The sequence below is a fragment of the Vanessa atalanta genome, chromosome 17, assembly GCF_905147765.1.
Source record: "Vanessa atalanta chromosome 17, ilVanAtal1.2, whole genome shotgun sequence".
Lineage (NCBI taxonomy): Eukaryota > Metazoa > Arthropoda > Insecta > Lepidoptera > Nymphalidae > Vanessa > Vanessa atalanta.
In genome coordinates this window covers 4676741-4690750 of record NC_061887.1, presented here as the reverse complement: position 1 = coordinate 4690750, position 14010 = coordinate 4676741, and positions in this window count along the sequence as shown.

The window sequence follows — 14010 nt, the reverse complement described above, 5'->3', positions numbered from 1 at the left end:
GATGCAGCGTGGGTAGGCCCCCAACAAGGTGGTCCGACGACCTGGTGAAGGTTGCGGGAAGCCGCTGGTTGCGGGCTGCACAAGACCGGTCGTTGTAGCGGTCTTTGAGGAAGGCCTATGTCCAGCAGTGAACGTCCTTCGGCTGAGAGATGAGATGAGAGATTGTATTCGATTTATGATATACTATTTATGATAAATCGTTGTTTTAATCTAAGACTAATTTATAGCAAGGTTTAGTCTGAAGTGCAAATGTACTATCTAAATATACTGTATTCTGGGCTATCCATTTTAATCTGTGCATAATCAGTATTAGTATTTTAAACGTAAAAGTAACTCAGTCTGTTGTGATTTCATAGCTAAACCGGTTAATCGATTTTGATGAAATTTGGTTTAGAAGCGACCTTTAACCTCTTTAAGGACGGATATTGGTTACGCATTTGAGGAGGTAATAAAGACTTGTAAACAAATTCTTAAAGCAGTTTCGCCACAGACTGAATTATAAACGGGTGAAGTTAATTACTTATATAAGTAATAAACCTAGTTTTATCAAAATATATATTAAGTAAAACAACAAATGACGAAACATTGTAGATTATAGATTCTTATATTACCTATATATGTATATACCAATAGTTATCCTGTAAGTTATATTAATTGTGACCCGTAGTTACTAGTCCAGATATAAAAATGCCAAAAAAAAAGATTGTGAAAATTAAACTTTTCTTTTGTGCTTAAGAAACTGGTAATAAGTGCCTGTAATGTCTCCTTTTCTGTGCTCCGAAGCAGTTTCATGCATATACACAAGATTAGTAATTCTGGGTTCAAACTTACTGATTTAAAGGACCCCAATTTCGGCAGTATTATTTTATGTACTGCTAATCATCCAAATAATAAAATTATGTCTCGGAACTTGTTCATTCGTTGCATAATTTTGATCTGCCTTGATTAAGTATTGTGTATAATGTATTTTTTTTAACTTTTATAGATAAACAAGCTTGTGCTGGATATTTTGCGTATCATTATCATAATTATCTATTGATAGATGTAATTTCATGTATTACCCTAATAATATTGATTATTTTGATAAAAACTGTGACAAACAATGTTTAATCACGAGTAGTAAAGAAAAACTTGTAACACCTGGTATACGTCTCCTTAAAGACAATTCATCCTTCCTTGTGCAAGATTTTTTCTTATATAAAATTCCTCAAATACTTGGCTTTGTGAATTAATAAATTTAAATCTCATGTTAAGAAAACTATGATTAATGAAGCGTTTTGCTCAATACAAGTAGAAATATATATGACAAACGATAAAAGCCGGATAAATAAATAATAAATTGCGTAACGTACGGACAATTCGAATGTATTTTTTTAAAAGATTCTACATATGTGTAATGCTGCCGACAGCTATTGGTTACACGTAATCCTAAACTTTCTTTAATATAAAATAATGAAATACCTGATGGATTAAGACCAAATTCCATGTTTAAACAAGATGATAATATCTTTGCCATAAGGTAATTCTTTACTAATTATTTCGGTCAAGATAACAGAAGACTATTCATATTAAACAATTCAAATGAGCCTCTGATTCAAATCTAATCTATCTCGTAACCGTAGAATCATTCATTCGCACTTTAGGACTTAAATGTGTAGATCCACCTAATTGTAAAGTCATTGTTCTTTACTGGTTATCACAATATAACTTGGTTCTTTTTAGTATTCTAATTTCTAGTACAAGGTGGTAAGTACGGATTTATAATATTATCCTTTATCTCAGATATTTAATGTAATTGAAAAAATATATATTTATGGGGCCCTTCCTCAGTTCATTTTTTTTATTACTAATAATGTTTTATTCATAACTATTATTTACTATACAGTTGCTTGTTTGAATATCTCTAATATTACCATTTGTACGATCGATATCTATGAAATTAAAATATTTGTCTTTGTTTTGTTTTAGGATTGACATAAGGGTTTCGTAATAAAAGATTCAGTTGCTTATAAATTTAATTCTTTATTCGTGGTCGCTTGGTAGAAGTCTTAATAACTGTTTGATTTGTCGCTTACAATTATTTAATAAATTATTTATATACATAGGTTTGGTAAGGAGTTCAAAAAAATTTAAAGGATAATTACTGGTCTAATGAAGCTTATACGACTGCAGATCCGTGGTTCAAATTCCGGATCGATCAAATCACTTGAAGTTTTTCCGTCGAAAAATGCTGAGGGTATCCTGGAGTTTCAAGTTGTCTCGGTAAGGATGTAAAATCTCGAGGGCAGCTCCTGATCAGAAAAATATGTCTCTCCGGTCGAGGAAAATCCCGTTCCTCCTAGAATAATACTTCCTTCAGGATTGTTTTGTTTTTTTTTCAAGAGTACATGATTCGTTTTATGTACATTGGTCGTAGAACCGATGACCGTTGGAGCAGAAAAGTTCTTGAGTGTGCTGCTGCAAGGTGGACTGACGATCTGGTAAGGGTCGCGAGAAGCTACTGGAGCGTGGGAAGTGGGAAGCAGTGGACATCTTCCAGATGAATCCGAGGGCTTCGCCTGTGTAACCTATTGCCGGTTTTTCAATTATATATTTCAAAATAAAATTGTAAAAAGAAACAAAGATCGTATAATGTTATTGGATTGCATGGTTTCTAGAAAAAAATTGTTACAATGAATTTAATTTTTTGGAACGAAGTTCTCTTACGCCTTACAGTAGAGTGAATGGCAGAAATCGCCACGTGAGGATAAAGCGTTAGACTCCTTCAGGCGACTTTTACCTCTTATTCTCTCTGTCTCTTTCTATTGCATATGCTTTTATATAATATTTATTAAACTTATTTTTTGTTATTGTTTTAATTCCGTCAGGTCTTTTAATAACAATTTTGTAATTATCATCTAATTATTTTCAAATGATGTTGATTTATTTTATTGTGTCTCTTATTTAATACAAAACTCACGAAAGCAACTTCGTTTAAACCGGATGTTCCAAGACACGTATCATTTTTTTTGCATATAAGAATAAGTTGTATACTTCAATTTCTTGAATAGAAAATATAAAATGTTACTATCAGTTTAATGCGGAATCAAATTGAATGACCAAGTCTAATTTACTGCAATTATATTGAAGTACATACATTATAGTTGCGCTTGATGTGAAAATTACTGGATTTGATTCTTATATTTTGGGTCCTTATCATAAAAATGTATGCTGGTACTTTTACTTTTCTTAAAAGTAAAAGTTAAAATCTATTACTTTTTCATAATATGCATAAAATATATGCTTAGAAGTCTTCATGGAGTCCGCCAGACTCCATCTGTAAGAAAATAAAGATATTATTGCATAATTATAAAAAATACACCAAATTTAAACCATACTAAGCACAAACATAAATATCATAATATTAGTCAAAAGTTTGATACAGACATACGTATATCACAGACAAAAAATGGCATTTCTACAACGTCACCCTTAAGTGAAAACATCGTAAAGCACAAATTAATGCATTTTAAATCGACTTTAACAAGAATAAGGTTGTCTCCCTTTAATTTATTTATATTAACTTGCGCAGTGCTGTGATGTGATTGATACCATTTATTTTCTAAGTACCTGACTTGGATATCGTATACATGATTTATTTATATTTCATACAAATAAGGAAGTTTACATTAATACAAATAAATTTACCCAAGTAGATTAAGGTTGTGCTAGCATTAGAGCGCTTTAAAATTAACTTAATAATTTGATGATATCTGAATCTCGGCCTGATAATCAAAACCCTTCTTCAAGCGCGGAAAATTAATGAGGCCGAGAACGTATGGAACCGCTTTGGTGACGAAATTTTACCAATTTCAATAGATTTTGCAGCGCTACCATGATGGCAGATTTAGACTATGTAATATGACTGAATAATTCTGGATAATAATAAAATAATCATTAGCACTTTAACCATCATGACAGTGAGAAGAAGAGGACTCCGTAGAATAGGCACGCTTTACTCCGGTTTAGACGTTTTTGTTTCATACATTATCTTCTCTAAAATTACGTTAAATGGTTAAAAGGTTTTCGCGATAAAAACAAATTTGTAATTAATTGTAGCACGTTAACTGCATTAATGTAACACTAAAAAGCCATGTACATCTACGGCAAATGGCAGCATTCTATCGATATTAATGATAACGTCATCATCTCACGTTTTATAAACAACCAATTGAACATCGTAAATGTTTTATAAATCAGATTCTTCTTTATACTAAATCTTCTTCTTCGTATTTGGAGACGGTCGCAATCTTCTTTCTGGTATGATGCAATTCTCCTTGTCAGCTACGTGTATTCTCAAGCAATAACATCTCGTAATGTGTGTTAATTCCCCAAGAATACGCGTGACCTCCAAGTTAGAGAATTTTTCTTTATCGATGTCATCGGGATATTGTTTTTTCTTTCTTTTCGTTTCATCTTTGCTTGTACATATATTTTTTTACATTGATATCAATAATTTATTGTACATGAATGATTAAAATTATATAATCTACTGCTAAAATAAAAATAATGATACTTACAGATAAGACTAAATTGAAATAATGAAAATATTTTAAATAAAGAAATTGTTGTAGAATAGGCAGGTTGAATTTATTTAAAAAAAAAAGAGTTTCTTTATTAGTTGCTATGGACCAAAATCAAATTGAAGTATCTTTATTCAACATAAAATTACTACACTTTCTTATTGATTGTCAACTTTCTACCACCGGTTCGAAAGAAAACACCTAAAACCTGAGAAGAACCGGCCAAAGACACTCAGCAAAACTAGTGATGTGAAAAGACTGTAAATTGTACATGGTTTATATTTAATAAAATAAAAAAATATTACTATCAAAACTATTTGAGACTATATACTCACAATATGTTTAATGTAATTAAAATTATTTAGAAACAAGAAGATTGTTGTTAACTCTATAATCAAAATATTATTCATTACGAATATAATATAATAATATATAAGTCTAAAAACAAATAAAGGAAATTAGGACACAATATCCTTATCTATTTTCAATTTATCCGTGTCATTCCCGGATAGTACTCGTCGCAAGGAGGGCAGCGGAACTAATCGCTGGGCTGTTTGCCGCGGCACGATCACTCTCATCGGCACATCCGGATAGGCCGGTAATCCGGTCGTACGGACATCCGGACCGGGCTGCATCGGATTTAACTGAAACGAAACAGACACACGCTGATTGTCGAGATTAACCGTGAGTCCATCGTGTTGTAGTGAGCTTTGTCGATGTTTGTCACGTTTCATTTATCCACTGCTTTACTCAAATCTGCTCTGGATTATTTCGTATTGCAATATATGGGAATCAATTTAGATAAAAACTCTGTTGTATATTCTATACAAGTTCTCATCAACTCATGAAAACTTTAATCTAAAAAAAAGATTATTTTAGAAATTAAATAAAATTTCTGCACAGAAAAATATTTCGGTGAAAAAACTAAAAATATCTTTCAAAACATGCTCCTATTATAAAAAGTTATCTGTATATCTAACAGTGAAAAGGATACATTTTCAAACAATCTAAGACGGTTCGCCACCTCGCTGTCGTGGGACGATCTCCAACCGACAATCGGATATCAAACGGTGGATTTTATCCGACCTCTGCTATCTCGCCTTTGATCCGCCTCTTTGAAGTCGGCCCGCTTTGTGAAACCTGCACAGATTAGTATAATGTTATAACACTATTTTCTCTACACTGCTTAAGTAAGTATTTATTTATTTACGTTATAATTTAATCTTTGGATAACATACTTGATTTTTATTAATCAAATCAATCTAAAACTTAAATTACTAGATGTTATGTGATATCACAAATAAAAAAAATCAGAACTAAATACTGTACTAAAAAATAATAAAGCTTAAACTTTAATTTCTAATACGACTTGCCGAGACAAAACAAAGAGATGCAAAACTATAAATTATGTGGAACAAAAAATGTCACATAAAACGAGAAACATAAAAGTTTGAAACAGTGCAAATGAAATGCTCCGCGTTGAATTAAACAGCAAAGAAGAGGTCAGAGTAAAAAGATTTAACGCGAGTGCAGCGCACGGACTGGAACAAAAAGACTCATAAATATGAACTACAATTAGATGGTAAACAGTCTGGCTAAGCGGCCACCTGTTGGAAACTGGACGTCGCCTCGCTAGCCACACGACTTCTTGATATGCTTTTATTAATTATATAAGTTATATGTTTATTGGACTTATAAAAGTTTTTATTTATTTCATAAATTGCGAACTAAGTAACGAGATTTATTATCTCGTTTAATAATAAAATTTAATATAGGCTACATAAATAATTGTGTATAATTACACACACAACCAAGAATTTAGCTGATGTATTGTTGTGTTTTATAATGATATAAGTGTCATCTCATTCTATGGTTTCCTAAAATAATTAGTATGTTAGAATTTATTAATGTTATATACAACGCAAAGAAATTAAGTAAAAAGCTTAAAATCATAATGATAATTCATTTTAAGCAAATGTAAGTAACATTTCAAATATAGAAATTACGTTTAATAAATTTCATACTGCAGTAAAAATTAAAAAGTATGTGAAATCACATAAATTCTTCTACATGTTCAAAAAAGTCATGATTTTTTTTTTTTGTTGAAAACAATAACCGTTCGCGCGATGCATTGTATTGTCATGACAATATTCGTACGTTTCATCAATAATAAAAATTGCACACAAAATGTTTAGTTTTATTGTAGATTTCAATGTAACAGCTTGCTTTCATGGCTTTTTAAAGTTACGTGGCTTTTAGCACTACAAATACTTCTCACTTTATTTCTAAAAAAATGTTTTATATTGCAAGTTCATCCAGTAATTGTTGTGGAACATTAAAATGTTCAAAGAGTTCTCGCTATTTTTACACGCTGTAATAAGTAAAAGCTACGTCGTTCGGCCGCTCACAATTCTTCCCGAGGCGTGCGGTCGCACAAAGCAATATTAATTTTAAAATACACCAAAAGAAATTAACTTTCATCCCGCAACCGAGGGTAAGGTGGAACTTTCAAACGAGGGAGCACTCGAAGGACTTAAAAATAATAAAGAAGACTTTAACGTTTTGACCAGGACCGTTTTAATTTATAAAATTTTATTACATGTGATTATTTTCTCTATCGAGTAATAATAGGACTCACATATGACTTGATGTTCGTCGTGGTTTTGTACCAGTCCCAAGCCGACTAGTCTAAGATGAATAATGAATACGATTAATTCTGAATATCGACTAAGATTATGAGTATGCGATTGATATCGATAATTTTATCCTCGAAATAAGATGGAAAACTATTTTAATATGCTTTTCTAAGAATGAGATATTACAGTTCTGTGTACACACCGTAAGCCTGAGTACTTCTATGAATACTATATACCTAATATTAAAAATAAATCACCGTCCCTAATGATATTTTTCACAAGTAAAGTTTTAAATTAATAACACTATATCTATGTTTAGTTTTTCATTAGAGGATACGCTTTTATAATTTAATTTCGGTGGCGATACTGAGCAGTGATCATTTTTCTTGAGCGTACAGCAGTCTCGTAATTCAGACGTTTTAATTTTCCTAAGCTACGGCGCTCCCCGCGGGGCGCTTAAGTAGTCTACGACATAACTGACTAATTTTTATATATCTCTTTACAAGACTGGGGATAATCGAACTGCCAATCTCGACGTGGAACAAAGGAGCCGAGATAACGAACTAATGGAAACTTATATTCTATTATAGGTTTTTCTCAGACTATTATGAAATTTAAATAGCACAAGGAATTTAGTTATAAGTTATGTTTGTTTCTTTGAGTTGAATTCAATAAAGGACGAAGTTCTCAATTCTTTTACATAGTATATAATTACGTTTGAATATGGCTTTTAATCTGGTTCAGTACAGCCCCATTCACGGTGATGACATCTGAGTTTCATTAATATTATTTAAATCATTGTTGTGTTTTTATTTGAAACGTATTTCAGATAACTTTTCTTATTTTGAAAATGAAACAAACATAGTATTAAAATCAAAGTTCATATAATATTTAATTTATGTGAGTGTTTTACGTGAACGAATTTCTCGTAAAACGTAATGTGTTAAGTAATTCCTTGGATTTTTCTGTTGAAACAAATCTCGTAATTGATACAGAATGTAACGTTGTTCGTTTTTAAAAATTGTGAATAGAATCTTATTAAGTATTAGTTGCTTGGAACATCTTAAAGTCTATTAGCATTTTAATGACCGACCTGCAGGTTCAGTGTTTTACTTTACTTTCTTTGCATATTATAAGATAACAAAGATTATTTTTAATAAATTAATGAAACAAAGTTTTCAATTTGCTTCTTTGTTAATTACGTTTTTCTATAAAATTTAATTTATAGTAAGTGTTATTTTGCGTGCAGTTAAACATTATTTTATTAGTGTGTTTTTTTTATATTTTCTAGAAGAATTTTGTCATTTTTAAATTAAGAACGTACATATAAATGATAACTTCGCCCGCGTGTTGGAGCAGGGAAAAGGGAGGGGTAATTATGTCATAGGTTTTAGTAATAAAATGTAGCTCATGTCTTTCTTTAGGGTTCAAGATTGCTTTATGCCTCATCAAAATCAGTGAAATGGCTGAGTGAAAGTGAAGAGCTATAATATATTAAAATTCCAAATATCACCCGCACTACCTAGATGTCCGAAAATCCACAACAGCGCGATTTTTAAGACATTTTCTGCCTCGCACAACCACTCTGTGGAACCAGCTTTCGCCGGCGGTTTTTCCGAACCGATACAACTTGGGAACCTTCAAGAAAAGTGCGTACTCTTTGCTGAAAGGCCGGCATCGCACCTGCAAGCCCCCCGGTGTTGCAGATGTCCATGGGCGGTGGTAGTCACTTTCCATCAGGTGAGCCTCCTGCTCGTTTGCCACCTCTGACATAAAAAAAAAATATGTATATATAGTGTAGTTCATACCATGGTAAGTTTATGAAAGTTTAAAAAAATAAAGTTCGTTGAAAAAAAATATTCAATTCCGCATAATTTAAACTAAGAGGCTGCAGTTAAATTAGCTTCTTAATCAGCCGCAGTTCGTTTATCATCAAGCTTTCATTTCATTATCTTACATTTTATAAGTCTCTTATTTAAATTCTCCTGTTAATATGTTAAGGCTAAATCTTAAATTTGAATTTAAACGTGTTGCACTCATCCATTAAGGCTGAAATTTTGTACACATTATCAGATCTCTAGACTTTTGCATGTAGTATATTAAATATTATTCGTTATCGTACATATGTTGATAAATGCTTATTGAGAAGGGTATATGAGAAGGGTTTTTTAACTGCCTTCTATGGGGATAATTGGATTTCGTTGTATTATGTAATTTATTTAATAGCTAGCTATATATACGTAAAGTTTTTTCGTTAATTTTAGTTGTATTTATTTCTTAAATTTTATACTATTATTTTTTGTTTTATTATTAAATATTCTTAAAAATAAAACGTTTTTATTAATTTGAAGCATAACTTTAACTAAAATCTGGCTATAATATATAAATTAGCTTCTTAATCAGCCGCAGTTCGCTGCGACGTCATCATGTTTTCTCCGAACCGCGACCTCGAGCCAGCTTATGAATTTTAGTTTCTATTTTACGAACAGATAGGACAGTTTAAGCGGTCGCTCCTCTCATTAGCATTTTAATTATCTGTCACGCGCCAGACGGCACCTGCGCCCCAGCCCTTTGGTGCTACGAACATTATGCATTTTTGCTGCCAGTTCATTTCTTGGCAGACATCTTTGTGTAGTCGATAAGTTAAATAGAATCTTTGAAAGGTATTATGACTTTGTAATAAAACAATTTGAAGTTACTTATAGTTAGATTATAGTCGTCTGACTTACGACCGCTTCTGTAAATGATTGGTTTACTATAGAGGAGGTGTGCTTTAATTTTAACATTTTGTAATTAGCTGGATAGTAAGTCTGAGGGGCTGCCATCTCATTATATAGGAAAATATTTATACTTTGTATTGTATATCTATTTAAGAGGTAAGTTAGTGTAAAATCTGAGAAATAACATTTTAGATTCCACGATTAAAGGCGCGTTGTAGTCCTTTTCTGAATTAATTTAAAAATTACAAAAATATTTGTCCATTATAACTCCATACTCCTATCACGAAAACTCATCTTGGAAAACTGGCTCCGTTATACATGGCATTGACATCTTTCATGATAGCTTCATTACTTTTAAAAAAAAGCTCATGGATTACTTCTTGTCAGCTAAATAGTGCGTTAAATTCCTTGTTTTTCGTTTTTCTTTTATAATATGTAGTTATTGTGTTTGTAAACGACGATAGCATAGGCCAATAATCTTTTTTAAAATTGTATAATATATTTTAGTTTCAACTTAATTTAAACTTTATTTTACATGTTGACACCATACACTGTGAATGTTATGTACACTTGTAATCGATGTACATATCAGAAGTTGATTTTCTTTTTTTGGATGTTGTGTAAACTATCAATTAATATGTATATTGTTAGTGTACTTATTAAATAAATAAATAAATAAATTATAACTTGGAAACTGTAACTAAATTTAAATCTGTTATTCGAACATACGATAATAATTCTATTCGTAATTAACATAAAATTCAATGAGGCGTATTTATCTAAGTCGACGGTGGCGCCTCATTAACCGAAACGTATTCGATTTAAATTATATATGTGTCGAAACACGTATCATTGACACATCAAAGGTTAAATCGAAATAATTCCCAGACCATAAATGAATTCGTTAATTAAACTAGTGTTGATTTTCTAAGAACACGCGCCCGAGGGAGTTGGCAATTACCTATCACATAAACTACGGTTTCAGTCTATCAACTTACTGATATGCTGTTGAAAGTACGAGCTTGTGCGAGCTTTACAAGACCCGATTGGAAATTGCGTTCTCATTACCGGATGCATACATTTGCTTCTTTTGAGAATATAAATTATAATTATACGCTTGTATTTCTTTTTCAAAGTCTTTGGCTTTTAGAAAATAGTTTCTAAAGATACTTAATAGATAGTTGAAGCTGAGCTACGTTATATTTGTCAAGAGTAATGATAAATTTTATATATTATATTAATTTCATATTTTTGCTTTGTATTTCATGTATGAAGATAAATTATATCATCCAATCAATACATTTTAATACGGGCTTAATTAAATACTTAAATGAATGAATCATTAATGAATTAATTCGGAAAATAAGCAATAACTTAATAATAAAAACAAAGTTCACAAATGCGATGTATAAAATGTACTTTAAATGTAAAAATGTTTCTGTATTTTCCGTCTCGTTTTGGCAATATCTTTTGTTGGTAAAATTGAATATGTACAGCGCGCGTCGTCGGACAGGCTAATCTCGACGCATGTTGACTCTCCTCAATAACTAACTTCAAACATAATTATCTTCCTCGATTTGCCCTTAAATTGGCGATACCCTCCGAGGGATTCCCTCGATATTGCTCGGCAAATTTCTTGTGCCAACACGACCATCGATATCACGATATTATTGGGGGTCAATGTTTACTCATTTCATTATAGCGAAATTGATTCCATCAACATTCATTAAGGAAGACATCTTCGGTGTGACAATGCAACTTTTTCTATATTAGATTAACTTGGTTTAAGATGTAATATCTACATAAATTATTTTTTATTAATTAATTTTTTTTTTTAATTTGGCACAAGAATTTTTTTACTCAACACAATGTCGTAATATTTTGTATAAATGGGCAAAATAAAGTTACTATTTGTTGATTTTGAGGCGGGATTTATAAAAAGTATTTTTTAAGTAATTGCTATGTTTCTTGTTAGTTCATATAGCTATGGTAGCTTTACATTTATTATAATTATGTAAAATAACGATTCAAAAGATTGTAAAAGCTTAATTGAATAAAATGTTTTTATACATCGATGTTTTATTTAAATCTCTATTACATAAGAATTATTAACATCAAGGCCTCAAATATATTTATTTATATAAGAAAATATATAATAAATAGCAAATTATTTATTCAAATAAATTAAGAAATGTTTTAAAATTAAGTATTTCAAAACATATTTTCGTTAATATACAACCAACCACGTGAACTGAGCTGTTACGTCCGTTGTACTTTAGTAGAATAAATTTCAAGTTTATGGTATCTAAGTAGGCATGGACGAACAAAACTATGCTACCAGTATACTATTTTTATTATTAATATACATAATAACATAAAATAATCTGGTTATTATTTAAATATTAATTTATCAATTTAACATTATTTAACAGAACCATTAATAACCGTACACGTGGCGGCTTTATATCAATCGTCCTATTTTACATATAAATATAAAGGCATTACACCATTATTACCGGATATGAGGTTCGTGTTAAGCATCCCTGCATATTAGAGATGTGCAACTTCGCATCGCATCGGCTGTGGTAGGTGTAATAAATTTAAAATATGTCCGCCCCGTCAGCTCCCGAATGAATACTAAGTAGAAGAATACAACAACGAATGATTTTATAAACCTTCTCAATTTTGTCGTATAAAAAAACCAAATACGTGTTCTGTTATGCATTACGAACAGACGGTATTCATGTTTTAATCGAATTATTTGGTAGATTGATACCAAGTAATTCGACAGAAAGTTAGCTTTAAATATTGATTAATAGCCAACTTTTAATAGCTTTAAAAATCAATTATTCCAAATTTAAAGTAAGAATTTGTGCAAAAAACAAACGATTTTTTTTTTAATTTATAAAAGTAGTGAACTGGTATGGTTTATTCTATGACAATAATTTAAGTTTAAATACAATGCAAATCTCAGCCCAATTGAGTTAATAAATTATATACGTCTCATCAAAATGTCTCACAGCTCATCCTCTAGTTTTCTTAAGGATATAGTTTCGATATTATTCATCTACATGGCTTATTAGTTTACATTGTTTGTAAACATGATCAAGTAAAAAGTCTTATACTGTATTTAGGAATTTAAAAAAAGAACGTGTAAATCAGTAAGGGTGACATAAATAAAACCTCTTTCGTCAAAAACGTATTAATTATTGTGAATGTAAAGCTGGAATATTAAGGTTTAAGGTTATGTAACAATTACCTTATACTTGCAGTAAGGTTTTTTATTTAATATTCATTGTTTATCGTTAGGTGATAGAAGTTTACGATGCAGGTTCTCAATATTGCTTTTCTTGGGAATATACAAAAACATTCCAAGATATTCAAGAAAAAAGTTAATAAAGAATTCTATCATAAGTATAAATGTTTATAATAAAGTGGCTCAAATGAATATTTTCATATAACATATCGTATTCTCAATTCAAAATATTGTCTGAAGGTCCTGTCAAAAATATATTTAATATATCACGGAATCTCTTATAATCGCTTTGCGAGACGCAAATTAAACTTTTCAAATTACTGTCAAAATAATGAACTTTTAAATTGTATAACAATATAACACCAGTAATAAATTTAATTTAATCAGACAGGTGATTTAAATTAGAAATATTTGTTTCTTTTATGTCAATGTCATTGAATTTAATTTAAGATCGTATTTACGTCACCGTAATGACGTAAGAGTAATTTCAAGACGAAATTAAACAACAAAATAGCTAAGTTCGTAATCCATCAGAAAACGTCACCGACGAGATCAGGCGGCAAATTTTAATTCTCAATGAAGGTCTTAAGGGCGCGGTTTATTGCGGGGTAAAGTTAATGTTTCGCGTGACTCGACTACGGAGATATGATTTTAATTTCAGCCCCTTCCAGCTCCTATCTGAGGTGTCTCGCACCCAACTTTACATATTTTTGAGAGGGAATAAATCTCGTTTGATGAAAAAGAATTTCGCCGTAAACAGAGTCGGTTTAATGGAAATTCGGTTTTAGTATGCAGCACCGTTAAATTAGGGAACCAATTTTTGAACTCGTAAATTA